At 42.2% G+C, this 5,829-nt stretch overlaps 1 protein-coding gene across 1 annotated transcript in view; it reads right to left on the bottom strand.

Moving 5' to 3' along the window:
• Window positions 1–854: 854 nt before the first annotated feature.
• The window catches only part of CD180 (CD180 molecule), a 42,080-nt gene continuing 37,105 nt past the window's right edge, over window positions 855–5,829 (bottom strand). The window contains exon 3 of the mRNA XM_069096443.1: window positions 855–5,829. This exon is cut by the window's right edge and continues 2,929 nt beyond it. The gene's annotated coding sequence lies outside the window, so the exon portion shown is untranslated.

A 5,829-nucleotide genomic window follows, 5' to 3' on the forward strand; every position in this document is an offset into this window, starting at 1 on the left:
GGATATTGAAAGTGCAGGAGTACCTGATCCTAAAGTCATAAATGGCATTTGGAGAGTTGAGCCACCAGCCTTCACTGAATTAATGAAAACCTTTAGTTCTTTAGAAACTCCCCCCCCCCCCCCCCAGGAAAGGTTAGAGGACTGAACTAGGGCTCCCTGGCATGCGAGTTTGGGGAATATTGTCTTGTGAGCCTGGCTGAAGCTGGAATTTGGACAGCTGTGCAGATGCTGGCTCTCTGCTCCCCTGCGCCTGCCTGGGAATGGAGAACACCAGAGGCTGCATCTGTCAGGACAGCACCAGTACAGACACAGTCTCTGTATTTTTTTTTAATGTGTCTTCTCTGGATGTGGATCTGTTGTCACAATTCAAAGCTACAATTACATAATCCAAAGGGGAGTCTTCCTTCCTGTCACTCCTCTCCCTTCTCCAAGCCAAACTTTCAGTTTTATTTCCAGAATTTAAGTCCCTTCGGAAACCCAAAAAGGAACAACTAATAAACAAGGACAGAAATGGAATCCATGGAGCTTCCACTCTGGAACCGAGTGAGCAGGGATTTCCTGTCCATCCCAGTGTTCCACCTACTGCCTCAAGATTTTTTTCTGATGCGGTAATGACATGGAGAAAGAGAGCCAAGTGGTTAACTCTGCTTTGGAAAGTGCTTCTGAAATCAGATTGAAATGAAATGACAAATGGAATACTCATAATCCGGAAGCTGGACACAGACACCTGGGAAGAAGGCCCTAAAATGATGAATAGGTAATGGTCTTGCTTCCCCAACCCCCTTCCCCCCACACACATGCCCCTAGCAATCAAACCGATTATATTGGTTGGTGATGAGCATTGGCAAAGGTAAGAAGTGGCAACAAGCATTTATTGGGTACTCATTTATGTGCCAGTCACTACTGGAGATATAGAGAAATAGTTCCTTAAGGGACTTACATTCTTGCAGGGGGAAAACATGGACACCAATAATCAAATACAAAATATTTACAAACAATAGAAGGATCAGGAATGGCTTCTTGTAACTGCTAACACTTGAACTGAACCTTGAAGGATTCCAAGAAGTTTATGTGAGGGGTATGTTCCAGACATGGAGGACAGACAGCCTGTGCAAAAGCAAAGAGGAGGGAGAGGAGATGTTTAAGGAATGGTAAGTAGACCAAATTGACTTGAACACCCAAGGGGCAAGTAGAATTCAATTCTTCTGGAAATGATCATTTTTGTCCCCTGGAAACGTCAAGGGCTTTGACTGCATTCCTGGGCCATCGCCAGTCATCTTGATTTTTGTCTCGCCACTGGACTTACATAACTCTAGAGGAGAGAGTGAGGCTGATGATTCTGTGACTTCTGCCTCACTTTAATCCAGTTCATGCCCAAGCCACCAGGGATTTCATTGGTCTTCTTTGGAAAATAAAGGATGAACAACAAAAACTTTTGTGGCCCCTCAGGGTTGTCACGCACAGCCCAGGGTTTTCTTTTCCCTCTATCTCTCATGGTTCATAGCTCAGTTAATGTCACCTAGGACAATCTCTCTTCTTTAGCAAATATATAAAGAAATTAAAAATCTTCTCCTTCCTCTCTGTTTTCTGACTCTTGTCCAATTAGTTACCTTGGGGAAAACCTTTCCTCCCTCTCTCTGCCTCTGTTCTTTCTATTTAACCTTAATCATGGCTAAGAAGCCTAAAAAAAGAGCTAGCAGTCCCCCCTAGGACATGGAAAATGAATGCCATAGATTTCAAGGCAAAATTAAACAAGGGGGAAAAATAGTGAGGTCCATCCCCAAAGCCCTGGAAAGTTCTCAAAGATCCTCCTTAGCATATCTCCCTTAGTCCCTTCTTCCATCTGCCTTTTCATTCTCTGTAAAGTCAGTGTTCTCACCCTCCAGCACTAAAGATAAACAAATTTTTAATCAACTGTGTTGTTTTTATTATTTTTGCTTTATTTAATAACTCATATTGCATCAATATTGGTTGGGAGCTATATTCATTGTAAATGTCTTTGACTTGAAAAATTCAGGAAATTGTAACTCCTATTCCTTTAGGGACTGAACAGGCCTTGGTGAGATGGCTTTAGAATCTAATAATATTATTTCTATGGGAAAGAGTGTTGCTGGTGCCAAATGTGGTCTATGATAACTTAAGGGCTACCTTTACCTGGAGAGCTGGAACTTCAGGTGGGAGGAAATGGTTCTCATTAGGTCTAAAGTCATTAAAGAAACATGGTTGGAATCTTAATCTATGGGCATTTCACATTCTGAGGAATCACATCCTCCTAAGGTTCTGAATACAACAGTGGAACCTCCTGGATAACAAGTTCATATCTGAGACTTTCCTTTTTCATAGGTTCATAGATTTGAAGCTGGAAGGGAATTCAGAGGCCATCTAGTCTAACTCCTTTGATTTGTTGAAGAGGAAGCTTGGAGAAATAACATAATTTGCCCACTTGGGGTCCTATAGGTTGTAAGTGACAGAATTGGCTTTTAAGGCCAACTCCTGTGAATCCAGATCTTGTTTTCTTCCTACTATTCCAGAGCGGCCTTTCTTTTACTTAGTCGTGTTTTTCTAATTTAAAAGAAGCATAGAAGGGGTGGCTAGATGGTGCAGTGAATAGAGAACGAGCCCTAGAGTCAGAGGACCTGAGTTCAAATCTGACCTCAGACACTTAACACTTATTAGCTGTGTGACCCTGGGCAAGTCACTTAACCCCAGTTGCCTACCTTCCCCTCTCCAAAAAGGAAAAAAAAAATAAGCCTAGAAAAGTGTGGTCCTGCTTTAGTGAATATGTGGAAGATGAATTGGAAAGGGGAGAGACTGGAAGCAGGAAGACTAATTTTAAGGCTTTCTCAACAGTCCAGCTGAACTGGGCAGGGTGGTGGTATGATGGCCCAGAAGTGGGTGGATGCTAGAAATATTGAGGATGGAGAATCCACAAGACTTGGCAATTGATTAGATATGGTGGGTGAGAGAAAAGAGTAGAGGCTGACTTCTAGGTCATAAACCTTGGCCACCAGAAGGAATGATGGCATACCTGACAAAAAAAGGAAGCCAGGAACAGGGGTGGGTTTAGAGAAGGAAATAATGAATTTTGTGTTTGAAGTGCTTCTGAGACATTTAAGTAGGGATATCAGGTAGGCAGTTGAAAGTTGGGATTGGAGATCAGGAGAAAAATGACCACTGGATATGTAGATTGATCTGCATCAAAATGGCAGTTGAATTCATAGGACCTGATGAGATAACCAAGGAAGGGAATGTAGAGCTGAGAGGACCCAGGATAGAGTTCAAAGATACACTCATCAAGCATGGAGGGGGAAGGGGCGGGGGGCATGATTCAGCAAAGAAGAATGACAAGTAGAAAGAAGCATGACCAAGAACTGTTATTAACACTGCCCACCCCCCTGGGGAGGGGGTAAAAGAATTTACCAGAGAAGATTTTTAAAGTCTAGCTTTACTTTCATCATGGAAGCAATAGGGTGGACCTTCGAAGGCTTTTGAGCAGGGGAGGGACCTCCTGAGACCTTTCTTACTGGGTACAGATTGTTTTAGTGCCTGTGTGAAGGATGGATTGGTGAGAGGAGAGAAGCAAGGAAGCCAGTTAGAAGGTTTATCATTTATCATAACCATGTCCTTGATAAATATCTTCTTGAATTGTTGAAGGTGATAAGATCCTGAACTAGGATGGTGGTTCTGGGAGCAGAGAGAAGGGAGAAGATAGAAAAGATGTAGTGAAGGTAGAATTGACCAGAGATTGGACATGGGGAAAGTGCAGATAAGGAAAGCTGGGTCTGAGGGTCCAAGCATGGATGGATGAGGGCATGATGAGGTTAGCAGAGGAGGGCTTGGGTGAGGTGGAGTAAGTTTCAGGAGGAGAGAGAGATGAGTTCAGTTTTGGACATGTTTGATTTAAGGTGCCAGCCAGGTGCATATACTTAACAGTAAATTGGGGATAAGGGCCTATAGTTCAGAGGAGAGATTAGGCCTGGCTACACAAATATTGCAGTCAGTGCAGATGTGATAACAGAATCTATAATTGTGGATGAGATCAGCAATGGGGATAACAGAAAGACTAGTACAGATCCCTGAGAAGGACACTGATGCTTAAGGCCTAGGGCAGGGGTAGGAGACGGAAGAGGAGATAAAAAAGTAGGAAGGAAAGAGGTGTGCTCCAAGAGATAGGAGGAGAATCAGGAGACAGTGTCACGGAAGCAGGGTACTAATGAGGAGGAAGAGAATGGTGGTCATCAGTGAGAGAAAATGCAGAGAGGTCCAGGAAGAGGAGATCTGAGTAAAGGCCCCTGGATTTAGCAGTTAAACTGGTGTTAGTAACCTTTGAGTAGATTCTATAGAAGAGTGGGATTACAAAGGCTTTAGGCATAAATGGAGAGTGATATAAATTGACCCTGGAGAGGGGGAAGCTCTGCTTTTATTTTCTGTGCGTTTTAAAGATTTAAAAAATTATGTCCTTGGATTCTATTAAATCTCTTTTACTTGGGGAAGGATGGGAAGGTTGGGGGAGGAAGGGAAGGTATCGGATAATGCATCAGTCTGAGCACCTGATTGTCAAGGGTTAAACAAATAGTTCCACCAGGAAAAGATGCACATTGTTCACTGGCCCTTAAGATGTCTGTAATATCGTCTCTGTTAATGAGGACTGAAGCTAAGTGAAGTGAGGGAACACGGAAAGCATGAGTTCAAGCAGGGGAAAGTCATATTAGTGGGCTGTGCTGAATGAGGACAAAATATAAGGGTGGAGATCATTGCAATCTTGCCCAAAGATCCCTGATCACCTGACCTCTGAGGGGTTGGGGCCCCAGATGCCAATCTAATTGAATAGGTAGATAAAGAAAATGACAGTTAACCATTAAATTTGGCTAACAATTTCGAATTTGCTTCAGGTTCACCAATGGGGCATAAAGAATGAGTCATTTTTTTGTAAAGTGGATGCCTTTTCTTTTTGGATAAATATTTTGGAAGTTCGTATTTCTATTTCTTTTGTTTTTAAAAATGTTTTCAGATTTTTTGTTCTGGGTTAGACAAAAAAGTCTGGATTATGATCTTCTTGTATTTTTCAGTTGGTTTGCTTTTTACGTTTGGTTGTATTTATTTGTTTTTGAAGTAATAAATTTTAAAAATGGGAAAGAAAGCAAAGAATGGGTCAACAGAGAAAGGTGAAGACTGAGGTCATTGAGATCCCCAGGAGGTGAGAGCTGCCTACAAACCCACTAAGCCTTGAAGCCAATTAGGGAAAGTTAGGTTAATTCTTGTTCAAAGGGCTAGCACAGTGCTTCCATGGGTCTCTAGCCCCAAAAGCCTAGGTTCGAGGGAAAACTAGGAAATGTGGCATAGTACGAAGAACACTGTATTTGGAGTCAAAGGTCCTAGTTTCAAATCCTTCCTCTAACCCTTATTTTTTATATGAGGCAAGAGTTGGACTCTCAGATTGCTTTGAGTTAAAAAAACAATTATGATCCTATTATCCTATGAACTTGTCATGAGACCCAAGATCTTTCCAAATGATAATAGCCATTTGTAATAACCTTTGTAACTTCTCTTGAATACAACCCTTTCTCTCTTTGGATACTGTTACCATTCTGGTACAGGCCTTCATCTCCTCAAGCTTGGACTATTGTAATAGCCTCTGGTTAGTCTACCAGCCGCAAGTCTCTCCCCACTTCAATTCATCCTCCATTCAGTTACTAAAGTGATTTTCCTAAAGCACCAGTCTGATCATGTCACCCCTCCTACTTGATAAACTCCAGGAGCTCCCAATTGCCTCTAAGATATACAAAATCCAATTTTTGTCATTCAATGCCCCTCATAACCTAGCCCCCT

The sequence above is a fragment of the Petaurus breviceps genome, unplaced genomic scaffold (genome assembly GCF_028583685.1).
Source record: "Petaurus breviceps papuanus isolate PSGF00001 unplaced genomic scaffold, PetGlider_PUasm1.0 229, whole genome shotgun sequence".
Classification (NCBI taxonomy): Eukaryota; Metazoa; Chordata; class Mammalia; order Diprotodontia; family Petauridae; genus Petaurus; species Petaurus breviceps.